At 37.6% G+C, this 13,134-nt stretch overlaps 1 protein-coding gene across 2 annotated transcripts in view; it reads left to right on the top strand.

Annotated features, from left to right (window-relative positions):
* Window positions 1-1,341: 1,341 nt before the first annotated feature.
* FRMD3 (FERM domain containing 3) overlaps window positions 1,342-13,134 on the top strand; it is a 93,575-nt gene continuing 81,782 nt past the window's right edge. For both annotated transcript variants that reach the window (XM_042033568.1, XM_042033569.1), the window contains exon 1: window positions 1,342-1,404. The gene's annotated coding sequence lies outside the window, so the exon portion shown is untranslated. The remainder of the gene's footprint in view (window positions 1,405-13,134) is intronic.

The following is a 13,134-nucleotide window of genomic DNA, read 5'->3' on the forward strand; positions in this document are numbered from 1 at the left end:
TTAAGGGATGAACTTTCAATGGTGTACATAAAGACTGTTTCCACTCTTTACTCTTTGCACATTCAATTTGCTAGAAGTTGTTCATTCATTTTCAATCTCCATGTATTAAGTAATAATTTCAGAAAAGAGGTGAGCCTCTTTTCTACCTTTATAAAAAATTTATATTTATGTTTTTATTAGAAACAGTTTCTTTCTGCAGCAATGGCTTCACCTCCTTACTTTGTAAATCTGTGAACCGTAGGACAGATCAATGGGAATCTAGTGCACAACCTGTAAGTAGGCAGATTACAAATTACTTCATTCTTTTTTTTCCTCCTTTTTTTGTTGCAGGAAATGCTAAACAATCTCATTGTACAGACAAGCTTAGAATGGTGAATACACAAGTAGAGAGGAGAAGGGAACATGAAAAAGGAGAAATACTCCTGCCCAGACAATATTTTAATTCCTCTCATGAATCATGAAGGTGTTTAATTCATTTTTTCTCTGTTGTTCATCTTATCACCTTGAAGAAGCACATACTGAGAATTCCTCCTTCCCCCACCTTTATTTTCTGTTGCTTTAGGCTTTCTAGAACCCCCAATAAGGCATTTTGCTTTTTTATGTTCACTTGCAATATGTATTCAATGCAAGGTCTTAAAAATTTGAGAAATATCTGTGATCGATTTTACTTGTATATTTTTAAATCATCTTTAGAACTTATTTACAAAATTTTCATTTTTTACTTCCCCTCAGTATTGACGTGATCTTTAAAAATGCTTGGAACTGTCAGGACCTATGAAAGGAGCAAGTATTTCTGATCTGCATTTGTAAATGCATTTTGTAATTAGATTTCCCTGTGTTTTTGTAAGTATAAGCACTGTCAAGTCATCACTGGTCAGTGCCAGTGTTCAGTAATAATATAGCATGAAAATGTGGAAAGAGGCCATGCTGGCAGCAATGCTGTCCGTAACAAATTTTGCTCTATTTTAGTAGCAGCCTCAGTTCTTTTAGCTGTCCATGATGGTCACTTCTGCTATAAGCAGAGGTTCTTAACACAGATCATCATCACAGCATGATACAATCATAGAACAGTTTGGGCTGGAAGGGACCTTTAACGTCCCTATAATCCAACCTCCCTGATGAGCAGGCACAAGTAGTGAGCAGGGAAAAGCATGATCCGAGTAGAATTCTACTATCCACCCCATACTTGTGTGGCTTTTCATTTGCTGTTTTTTAAATTTTGACCAGTTCTAGTTTTCAGTTTCCTGGCATGTTTTATTTTTTGTTGTAGGTTTGTTTTTGTTTTTATTTGTTTGTTTGTTGTTTTGTGTGTGTGTGTTTTATTCTTGTTTTTTTTTAAAGGTATTCACAAGCATCAAGCCTCCAGTGAAAGAAATGGAGATCTGCTCTTGAGATCAGAGCAAGGTATTTAATTGCCATGAGCTGTAGAGCATGTGCTATTCCATGTTAGCTCTTTGTGCAATGACATGCAGAGGAGAAATGAGGAAGAAGTCGTAAGATGACCACTGAGCTGTGTGAAGCCTTGGGGCAATTCCTGTTAGTGGCAGTGCACTGGAGGCATGACTGCAGTAGTGGTCAGAATGTTACTTTGAGCTGGGAAAGCATTTCATTTGCTATTTTTACTGCGTAGATCATACACGCACAACCCATTAGCTTCATGTTTGTTTAGCAGAGGAAAAAATTGATTCTAAATTCTAGATTTTCATTTAAATGATTGGAAATGGTGGATTTTCTGTTTCTCTTATTTTACTTGAATGGATTGGTGTTTTGACTTTAAGCAATGATTTTTCAATAAATATTCAGTAATGGATTAGCTAAATTCATCAAAGTACTAAATACAAAGGGCTTTCTTTCCTTTTAAAATTTTTAATAAAAAAAATCAATATCAAGTTCCTGTAGGCTGAATTTTTAGAATGTGCACTCTCTCATTGGAAGTGTCTTTGGTAGCATTAGGTGTGCTAAAACATAAAGAGGAACTCGTTTCCTGGAAAGAAAGATCAAGGAGTGTAAGGACTGTGCAAAATAGCAATCCCTTGTGTTACTAAGTTTCCTAAGGAATTTCAAAGAAAATTACAAGCCCTGCTACTTTTAAAATATTTAAGATTTATGCAGCTTATTGGTCAGCTTACTTTTGAACTAATGAACATACAAGGAGCAGTAATTAATTAGTTTTTTCATCTCTAAAAATCTTCAAAACTAAACTTAATAATAATGAAATTAATACACAGACATCTTTGGTATACATGAAAGCAGAGTGAAGAAATGAGGCTTAATCATTCTGTTTCATTGTATAATTTACTCAATCCTTTTGCCTTGAAGATGTCCTTCTCCTTGTTTTACTGGTTCAGGTTCAAACCATTGCTGAACAGTGCTCTGATGTAATTTCCCATGGCTGCACCAGTTGATACTGGGAACAAACCTACTTTTTCTGGCTTTCCTTTGGGAATATAGTAAACTTTTCAAAGGCTCCTGATGCAAGTTAAGGTTAAAGGGATACAGCAATCTAGAGTCAGTAGCTGTTTTATCCTTGGTAGCTCCATGTTATCTTGGGGTGCTACACATCCATGTGCATCTTGAGTGCTGAACCTTACCATTCATCCTAGCTGCTGGTTAGGTGCTGGCAAAAAGATTTATGCCTTTGCCCTGCGTCTTTCAGGTGTACACTTCTGTGCTACTAATGAGTCTTGTGACTGCTGACAGTTTTTCTGGTTTTTACTGCCCTGCCCAGAGGACATGCTAGTGGCAGTGTAATCTAGGCACACATCTTCCCTTTGCAAATCTAGGCAAACATCTTCCCTTTGCATATCTTCCCTTTGCAAATCTGTCTCTCTTATATCTTTTCCTGAGGACACAAGATGTATGTGTGTGGCATTACCATGATATGCGCATGTGTTTCAAACCTTTGGAAGTCTGTGTGATGGGCAGTGCTGCCATTTTGCAATGTTTAACACACCAAAACAAAAAAGAAATTAAATAGAGGTTAAAAAAAAAATGTAAGCATGTGCAAAGGGTAACACAAGAAAGGGTGACCCAGGCTTACTCATGCTACATATAGATTGAATTTTATTGGGACTAAGACAAGAGAATTTATGCAGCGATCTCTATATTTGACCTTTGGATTTGGGTATGAATTTGAGCTCCACAAATTAGCAGGAAGAGCCTTTTTGTGATGTGTGAAGAGCAGCTTGCATTGTAGGCTGAGATGCTAGCCTGAGACTGCAAAATGCTGTGTGGTGCATAGTTCTTTTTCTTTTTTCCTCCTCATAGCTCATTCATCCTCCATCAAATCTAGAGTCACTGCAGCATTTGACCCTTGCAGAATTAAGCTGTGACTTTTTTAAAAAAACCGGTGAGATTTTCCAGTGGGACCCAAGATTTCTAATAAATAACTTTAAAATACGATCTTTTGCAGGAAATAATCTTTTCAGCTAATATTTGAAAAGGGAAATCTGAAAGTATACTCAGTTATACTACTTACTCATTTAGAAGGGTTTAATGAATTTATCAATATTCTTCTCACACATGCATTTTTTCAAACAATGAAAAATTTGTCATGGTAACTTGAATGTCTGTATTGCTAGCCCAGAATCTGGCATTTCTGAGGTGATAGCAGTATGTTGTTTTATGCTGGTTTTGCTGTCACTCTCACTGTTAAATTCTTTAGGCATGGCACACCCTGAAGTGAGTTAGTATTGAATGTTTGAATGTTATCTTTGCATTCCACCATGTCACTGGAAAATCTGGTGTAGAGCCAGCCACAATAAACTCTACCAAGACAAAGCAGAGTCGGTTGCTGTATGCATCTCATAGTAATCTTTTCCTTCTCTATTTTCTGTGATGATTCTGCTCTACCTTACCCTGTATAATAGTGTCTCAGCACTGGAATCATCTGCTTGTCCTGGGTTGTAACACAAATTACTGTCAGGGGCATAAAAATATTGTCCATATTTCCTTTATGCGATCTTTAGGATATATTGGACTGTGGCTAATGGTCTGAATAAGGCCTTGAATTACCTGTGAACTTCTCTGAGAAGCCAGTATAGTCAAGAAAGTTTCCAGTTTGCCTTTCTAATTGCCCTGTGATGCTTTTGGTGAGTGTGAGATTAGGATTTTCATTAACTTAGGAGGTATGTGGGAAAGAGCCAGTGTATTTCCTTAGTCATGCTTCTGAGGGCAGACATGTTCTAGCAGTCACTGATGCTGCTCTTTACCTTTTCATTCTGAGTAAATAAATCCAGTCTTAAAAAGAAAACAAATATATACCTTTATTACTTAGATGTTTTCCATGAATGTACTAGCAACTGAGAAGCAGCTGTTACCAGACAAATTTCCTCCTACATCCTTAATGCAGCTCCTTTCCGGAGGAGTTATGTTATACCTATGTTTTTTTTCATTGCCAGGATACAATCATCTTATTAAGATGAAAAGTTAATAAGAATTTGCCCTCTGCAGAGGGGCTAATTGTTCAGGCTGGTCTGGAGCAAGACTGTCTTCCTGACTGAAATACTGTTGTTAAGTGGATGGAATGGATGCATGATTAGATTAAGAAGCTTAATAATACAGATGGTTTTCTTGCTGTATTTTGGGTGTTCAATGCTAGAAGAATACAACAGAATAGGGTTTGAAAGTACCTTATTCCTCACTCTAGCAAAATAGGCATCAAAACGTGAGGAGTGTAATACAGCTAATTTTGCACATTATAGGAGAACAAGTTGTAAGGCAGAAAACTGCCAAAACATAATTCATTAAATCGAGGGAATTTGTCATTAAACCTTGGACTACCAAGCACAAAAATTTATTAAATGGAAAAGATTGTCACATGCTTGTCATAGGTGATCAGAATAAAGACTGTTTATACATTTGGTGTAGAATTCGGACAGCAGTTAGTCTTCTGTGTTGTCTTGCAGGTGCAGCTGAAAGCAGTGTTGAAGTTCACAGCAAAACAAACAGTTTTTGGTAGTTTATTTTTTGTTGTCTGCACCCATTAAACTATTCCAATAGAATGTGGTATACTGATTTGTATACCAGATATAATTTTGTAATACAGGGATTAATGTTTCAATTTAAAATCTGAAACCTGTAATTTAAATGACCTTTAGATGTTTGCTTTTCCATGGTGTAGGCAGAAGAGTATTGCACTAGGAAAGCTGAAACCTTGTCCTTGACACAGGTTAATATCTCTGTGTTCAGGAGAAAAGCTGAGTTGAATTCTCATTTGTGTAGTCCTGGCAGGATGCTGTTGAAGGCTAATAGTTTATTGATACTGTTTTGATTGCACTATTTCATTTGCTGCATATCACACAGCATGTTTGCTATTCTTTTTCAAGCATATACAAATCAGTCCCCAAATGGGAAGATTGTCTTTTAAGAAAAGTAAACTATTTACACAGTGTGTTGGCTTCTTTTCTCACTTTCTGGTGTTTTGAGGGGATATGTGCATTTCCCTTAGCTTGGGACTCATGTTTTCCATGTAAAAATTTTTTTTTAAGTTCAGCGACAGATTCTTGCCCAGTTTTATGGCAAATGAATCTTTCAAGAGTAGATCAAATATCACTACAATTTTAATGCAATAATGGGAGCCATCATCGTCATCCCCTGGTATTACCCACAACAGAGAGTGGTGTGAAACAAGAGAAGGGTATGACAGCTGCTACCTGATTGTGCAGTTGAGAAGCTGAGACCTGTTCCTGTTACACAACTTGTTTTGGAATATTGTAATTTTTTTTAGTGATTTGAAAAACAAGCTGAAAAAAGTATGTGAATTTCTAAGTTAATCTGTCAGAGTTTTCTGGGTTTTTTTCAAGTGCACAATGTCGTTAACAAATAGTATTTTTGCAGTAGAAGAATATTAATGTTTTAGGTTTCTGGTAATTTCAAAGCTTTCTGGCAGAACCCAAAGTTCCAAGTGGCAGAAAAGGGAGGGTGAAGTCAACTGAAATGACCAAAAGGAGCCTAAAGTGGATGGAATTGCCACCTGCTGTAAGCAGGATCTGTTTTCTGTGTTTTCTTAGCTAAGATTTTTTTGAGGAACTTGACAAATTTAAAATTCAGCTTAAGCATTCAGTGCATGTCTCTGAGGATTTCCCTTGGTTCTGCTGGGAAGGAGGAGCCAAGCCTGCTTTTCCTCCTGATACAGGGTAACATTAAAAATTTGTGGCACAGTGAGACAGGAATCATGACAGTCACAGAGCCAGGGCTAACATCTGGTTTCCTGTGTTTTCACGGGAGGGAATGCACAATTTATGCAAGGACAAGCTGCCCACCTGCCTTCTGTTTCATTAGTCTGACGTGAGCTTACTGGGTGTTTCCAGTGCCAGTATAAAAAGGATATCCACCCCCCTTACTCATTCCTTGGTTCTAGCTCTGCATCAGCTGCTGGAGGATGGAGGAGATTTTCCTAGTTTTAGAATGGTTTGTGGCTCCTTTCATACTTTTTTGAAAAAGAATACCTATAATCTCCACAGATGCTTAGTTATGAGGCGCTTTCAGGATGGTGAAGTTTTGCATAATTTTGAAGGGCAATGTTGAAGAACAAGGGAGATGTTTGACACAGATTGTTGTGCATGTATATTTTAATACATTGGTTGATCTGTAAAAAAAAATTGATTAGTATATTGGTTGATTTGTAAAAAAAAATTTGCCCAATATGATGCTTCAAGTTGACTGGTCATAATAGTTTTAGGCACTCAATGAAATAGGGATGAAACTGTACCTTAAGAACTTTTTGAGGAAAGTTGTGCTTAAAACTTTAGAAGGTGTTCTGGCTTGTGATAAAGTGAATATTATTAAATATGACAGCATATATACATTTTAAAATAACAGTTTTTGAATGCTGTCAAATAGATCATAGTCATTCATTAAATCCCTTTGATCAAAAGAGATTGTTCTAGATAGGTAGCTCTCTTTTTTAGTATTTTTATTTTAGTAACAACGTTTGTGGGAAATTATGGTGCTCTTTGGTGCTATGTTGCCAGTACAACTGAGGCATGTTTTTTCCAAGTTTATTTTGTAAAGCTCATAATGCAGTAGAATTAACCAGATCAGAATCTGCATATTTTCAACCTTTTTTTTTAAAAGCTTTAAATCAAGATTGACTGCCTTGTCTGAAGACATGCTGTAGAAAAATAAAGCAATTATTTCATTTTACGAAAGATAAGGCTGGCAAGTATGAGACATTAATTGGATAAAATTGTATGTTCCAAATGATGAAGACAGCCAAATTATCTAATGGCCTTCTATAATGTTAGAATCCATTAGTCCTTTTTCTTGACATCTTTTTTTATATTTATATACAAAGTGTATACATGTATGTACATGTACAAACACACATGCACAAAAAGAAAAAAAGCATGGGGTGTGTATGTGTGAGATGTAACAAAGAAGCAGGATAAGCTAGAAAAGGAAATGCCTTTAATGAGCTGATTACATGATGATGGTCAGCATTTTTTATCTATTGGCCATTGCTATGAGAGATTCTCAATTAAATATTTCAAGACTAATATCTTCAGCCATGTATAAGTATGCACTGCAGGGGTTCAGTGAGGTCAGTGTTTAAATAGGTAGTAATGTCTAGAATTATTGAAACATCTTTCAGCCATCCCGTCTTCAGTAGTTTGGTGCTTTCTGACAGCTGTGCACTGCTGTCCGCTTGTACCTGCTCTCCTGCCATGCCTGTAACCCAACATACAGACTGAATGCTCAGAGCATGGAAGTTGATGTCCATTTACATTTGGTTTTCTGTTTGCTGTTGAGAGAAGGTGACAAGGACAAAGCTTCAGAGGATTGGCTGCTGAGTACCTCGATGTGTGCTACCTACCTGCATTGACTAAGGCTGGCCACCTACTACTGCATGGTGAAGAAGAAGATGGGCAGAACTGGGAAGGGTTAGAGAAGACAGACCAGCTGGTGAGACTGGGCAGCATAAGAGCAGGGTGTCACTCCTGCACGGAAGTTTAAATGCCTTGTAAGAAAGGGAATCTTTCATCTTTTCTAAAAGAATATATCCTGGTTTACTGGGTCTCGTTTTGATCTTTGATACAGTTTTGCTTAACTCTGGTGCATTCTCTGTTGATTTTTCAGTTCAGTCCGTTCCTTAAGGTTCTTCACAGAACACATGCAGGTGGGTGGGTTTGATTTAATGGCAGCAGTGCACTTGGTGGTGAAGTCTTTAGAGAATCATAGAATCACAGAATATTCTGAGTTGGAAGGTCCCCACAAGGATCATCTTGAAATTCCTCCAGCACTGAAGTGAGTGGCCTATACCAGGATGAGCCCACAACCTTGACATTATCATGTTCTAAGAAATTGAGCTAATCCCAGTGGTCTTCCCCTGTTCTCTGCTTTCCTTCTGCTTGCTGCTTTTCTTGTGCTTAGGATGCATGGCTAAGGATAATTGCTGCATCCTACAAGGAAGGGTGCAAGGGCACTGAAATGTCTGATTGCTCTCTCTTGCCAATTTCCATGCTGGCTTGTTTCTTGTTTTATTTCCTAAAAGTTCTTTCTGCAGGCAGAAAGAGAAATCATGTGTCAGGCAGAAAGAGAAATCCAAAAAGTTGTCTTCTACTGCAAGACAAGTTACCTTTTCTTCTTTGGTGTCATCTGCTCATTTATGTAACTTCTCCAGTTTTGAAAAAGAAGTTCATTATAAAATAATTTCATCATGAGGTTTTGCAGTCAGTTTTGGCAGAGCAGGTACAAAGCTGTCAGAGCTTTGCTTCTTAGAATATGCGTGTCAGCATTGCATTGGATCTAGCTCTTTCTTAAGACACTTTTTAAGAATTTTTTTTTTTCACATAAGCCTGTAGTACCCGTAGATGATCTGGGTGAGGGGAATGTAGCCTTAGTTTGCTCCCAAATTACAAGAGGTTCAGCGCAGGTTTTCAACTCTCAAAGGAGAGTAAGAAACCTTACTTCTTATTTTGCAACAATATTCAAAGATATTCCCTCCTTTTTCCAGTTGATAGTTTTCATCCTCATATTTGTTATTGCTCTGCTTCAATTCTAAATGTGACAGGAATTTCAAGTGAGAACTTTCTGATGCAACAATGACCTAGGAACCAGCTGTACTATCTATTTATGAAAGTTACTGCACGTCATAATTTTTGCCGGGTCTCCTTCCACTCCATAACCACCTGTGTGAGAACAGGAGTTTATTTCCAAAATTATGGTTTGATGCTTAAATACCTGTTAACAAGGCACATTCTGTGAAAAAATTTGCTTAGGAGAACTGTGCTCATTTGCGTACAGAATGTAGCTTCCACTGTATGGCTTTCTTATCTGCCACTACACATAGTAAAGTGAATACAGGTGATCCTGTTAAGCATCATCTTCTGTTTCTTTCTTGTTTTAATGGGTTTTGCATTCAGTTGTAAGAGGCAATGTGGGCAGCTGAGGGAAATTCATCAGTGTGCATAAACATTCTCTGCATCCACTGGCTTTTCAATGCTTTCCCCAAATGCTGGCCACTGTGGAACATATCAGAAATCTTTCAGTATATAAACACATATTCTGCAGTCTTTTTTTACCCCTCTTTTTTTTTCATTCAGTTTCAGCCAAGAGCTAAAATTTTATAAATATCGAAGACAGCAAATTCTGTCCCAAATACACATATACAGAATTTCTCTAAGGTCAGAGTTTGCACCAGAAAAAGTTAGTTGTCATTTGTGATGTAATTCAGGGCTTTGCTTTCCATTTACTAGACGGAAAGAAACATTTGCAGCATCCTAGGACTTATTTTAGGGGAGGGCCTCTTAAAAGGGTTAAGACTAACTACTGCTAAGAAGAAAAAAAGTATGATGAGTTCCCAACTTAGTCAAAAAGGATGCATTTTAATAGTGTGTCAATATGTTCCCCGACTGAAAGATGTGGAAAACAGACCAATTACTAAAACAGTAAAAAGTGAGGTCAGCTTGTCTTTGATCTCCACTGAGTGTGTGGGAATGGGAAGTCTGGGCACATGACAGAAAGATGAAGATGAATCTGACACAGTGAGGGAGAAAGTGAAGTCTAGTAAAGGCAAAACAAAGGGGTCTGTAAAATATGTTGCTTTATTGTATTCTTTTTTGCAGCTGTGGTCAATGGAACAAGTCTGTAGAGCCCTCTATTTGAATTTCTATTGTGTTTTGGGTCTTTTGTGATGATATTTAAAAGAAAGTCAGAAAGACTTGTTGTTTATGTCTGTATTCTTATAAATTGTTCTTAAAAGAGTGAAAAAAAAGACCATAGTGGTAATTTTGTGAGCTGATGATTACAAATGCAAAGGTAGTTCTGGCTATGCTATCAAATGGAGGTTTTATTTTAGGTGGTGCTAGTGAGGCATTTTGTATGTCTTTCAAGGACTGAACGACCTCCAGAAAGAGAGAAAGAAAGAAAAAAATCAATCCCTACTACAAAAAAATTGTGAGCTGGGAACTTTTTCTTTGGCAAAGAGACAGAAACTTGTATGACACAGAGAATGAGTTCCTCCCCTGATGCCAGTGGCTGGCTTTTATTAAATATCATTGGGGTGCACTGGTGTAGGTGCTATGTCCAAGCAATTCTTCTGGATGGCTTCTTTCTTCAGTGTTTTCAACCTACCATTAATTTGCTCTTCTGAAGATTGAATGTCTAATCTCATAAATGTAATGTTGTTTTCCCTCAAAACAAGCATTTTACAACTGGGATTATTACTGGGGGGGGGGGGGAGGGGGAAGTATTGACGAAAGATTCTTTTCTGTAATTATTTCTGACAGGAAAGTATATTTAACCATATAGTTAACCATATGTATCTATAAAGCCCTAGTTGAGCAGCTTGGAAATAGTATCTCATGGTAAAATTTTTCTTACAGTTTGCTGAAAGAAAGTACAAGGAATAAAGAACTTTGCTGAGTGGGAAATGAGGCAACATGATCCTGGAAGTTAGTTCTGCAGTCAAAGCACATGGGAAAAGAGATTAAGCGTACTGAGGTATTACCAAAGATAGATAAAAAGGAGTTCCTTACCTGAGACAGATAAGCAAGATGAGTAGTTGAAAAAAATATGTGTTGATGGATTCTAAATTAGTAGAAGGTGGGAGATCTTTTTGTTTATCCTCATCCTCTTCCATAAAAACTTTTCTGAAGATCCACAGTAGGTATTATGACAAGTGTCCTCTGAGGCACAATGATAGAATTGTATGGTATATCTGTCTGACAGTTCAAGTGCATAGCATGGTGAGGATTCCTCAGTTAACCAGAAGTTTTTATCTAGGCCCTTATCACATCAGATTAGTGTATGAGTTACACTTTCAACTGGTTCACTGAGAGCTGTTGACTTCATCACCATGTTCGAGGGTCTTGTCTGTCAGGAGACATTATTTGTGAGTTGCAGCACTTGTGATTGGGTGTGCTCCAGAGATGATATTGCCAGATCAATGACTACACAGCTGGGTTTGTGATTCTGGAATAAACTACATAGCGATGGATCAAATTTCTGTAATATCTAGTCATATATTCTGTTAGTTATGTAAACTCTTAGACTTTCACATCACTCTAGTAGTCTTTCAAAAGGGCATTAATTCATCCCCTCTAGGGATTATGTTCCATGATCTTATTTTTCTTCCTCCATTCCTCCCACCAGTGCATGCACATCCCATGTCATGCTTGCAGGCATTCATGATGTATTTCCTCATGCGAGGAGAGGAACATGTGGCGCTAACCCCAAGCTGGGAGGGGCGTAAGGGAGATCAGCTGAGGTGCCACTCTCAGTGCTTGCAGGAGTTCCCCAGCTGCACTTATAACTTCTTTGAAGCCGCCCTTCTCTGTTGTGGTCATACTCTCCTGTTTGGTATGGAAGCAAAGGTGTGTTTTTTCCTGCACAACCCTTACCGTGGTTAGGGCTCAATATGTTCAGCTGAGCCCTGAAATGTGCTCATGAAGGGGCATTCTCGCAACAACCCCAGTTGGCTGTTTTCCTTTGGGGAGCTTAGGTAAGTTGTGTCACACCATGCCAAAACTCTCTTTTGGCTGTGTTCAAGGAAGTGGCTTTTTTGACTAGAAGATTTTTGGTTGCTTTTCTTTTTAAATACACTTCTTTTTGTAAAATAAGGACACACTGCTATGTATCTGTTGGAAAAGGCATATTTAAAGAATGGTACTTGGATTTGGACTTGAATATATACTAATTTTTCTGGATCTTTTGTAGCTACTGAGAAGATTCAGGCCAAGGGAGGATTGTTAACCATCACCTGTACTGGGGGTAATTTGATTAAACTCCTGGTTTGGCTTTTATGTTGCTTTGTAGTTGGGGACTGGGAACTCATTCTTGAAATCTCTAATCCACTTTTCTAGATGTGGTATGATGTCAAGAATGAAAGAGTGAAAGCAGATGTGAGGTTGCTGAACAATGCTGGATATTGAATAAAATGATAGATTTGTTGACAGAAGGACTCAATTCCTTTTAAGAAATCAATAGTGCCTCAGATGGCATCACAAATGCCGCGCTAATGGAAGCTTTACCAGAAGTGAGCAGTTAATGTTGCAAGCCTTCTGTGAAGCTGACCCTTCAGGGACATAAAATCTAAATGACTAAGTGATGCCCATGTGCACAACAGAAAATGAGGATGAGCCCTGCAAATGAATATTGCATTTGTGGTTTCCTCAGTGTTTGCCTTCCAGACTGATGGAGACTTTTAAGAGCCGCAGTATGTGAACTATAAATATTTATTTTTATTATTTATAACTTACTCATGGGTCAGAGTAATTTACTTGCAGAATGTCACTGAGGCCAAGAACTGATTATGTGAAAGCTGTTACCTGTATTCACTGCTGCTGTCTGGATTTTACTGTGCAGTAGAATACACTTTTCATTTTCCATAGTATTTTGCTTTTTTGAATAGTTTTCATTGCATGGGACTGGCATTGTGGGATTTTTTCTGCAGTGTAATTTTCTCCTTTTCCTCTTCATCTATTATTATTTGACCACTATCCTCATACAATAACCTCTAATTTAAGAGAGTGTAAAAATATGCTCTTTTATGGACAAATCTGTCCATCTGTTGCAAATGAATAGTGCAAGTTAAAAAAAAATAAGTAACCTCAAATAATCCCCTTTCCTTTTCCTTTTCCTTTTCCTTTTCCTTTTCCTTTTCCTTTTCCTTTTCCTTTTCCTTTTCCTTTT

The sequence above is a fragment of the Corvus kubaryi genome, unplaced genomic scaffold (genome assembly GCF_017639235.1).
Source record: "Corvus kubaryi isolate FWS band 111438036 unplaced genomic scaffold, C.kubaryi_AGA036_p1.0 37357, whole genome shotgun sequence".
Lineage (NCBI taxonomy): Eukaryota > Metazoa > Chordata > Aves > Passeriformes > Corvidae > Corvus > Corvus kubaryi.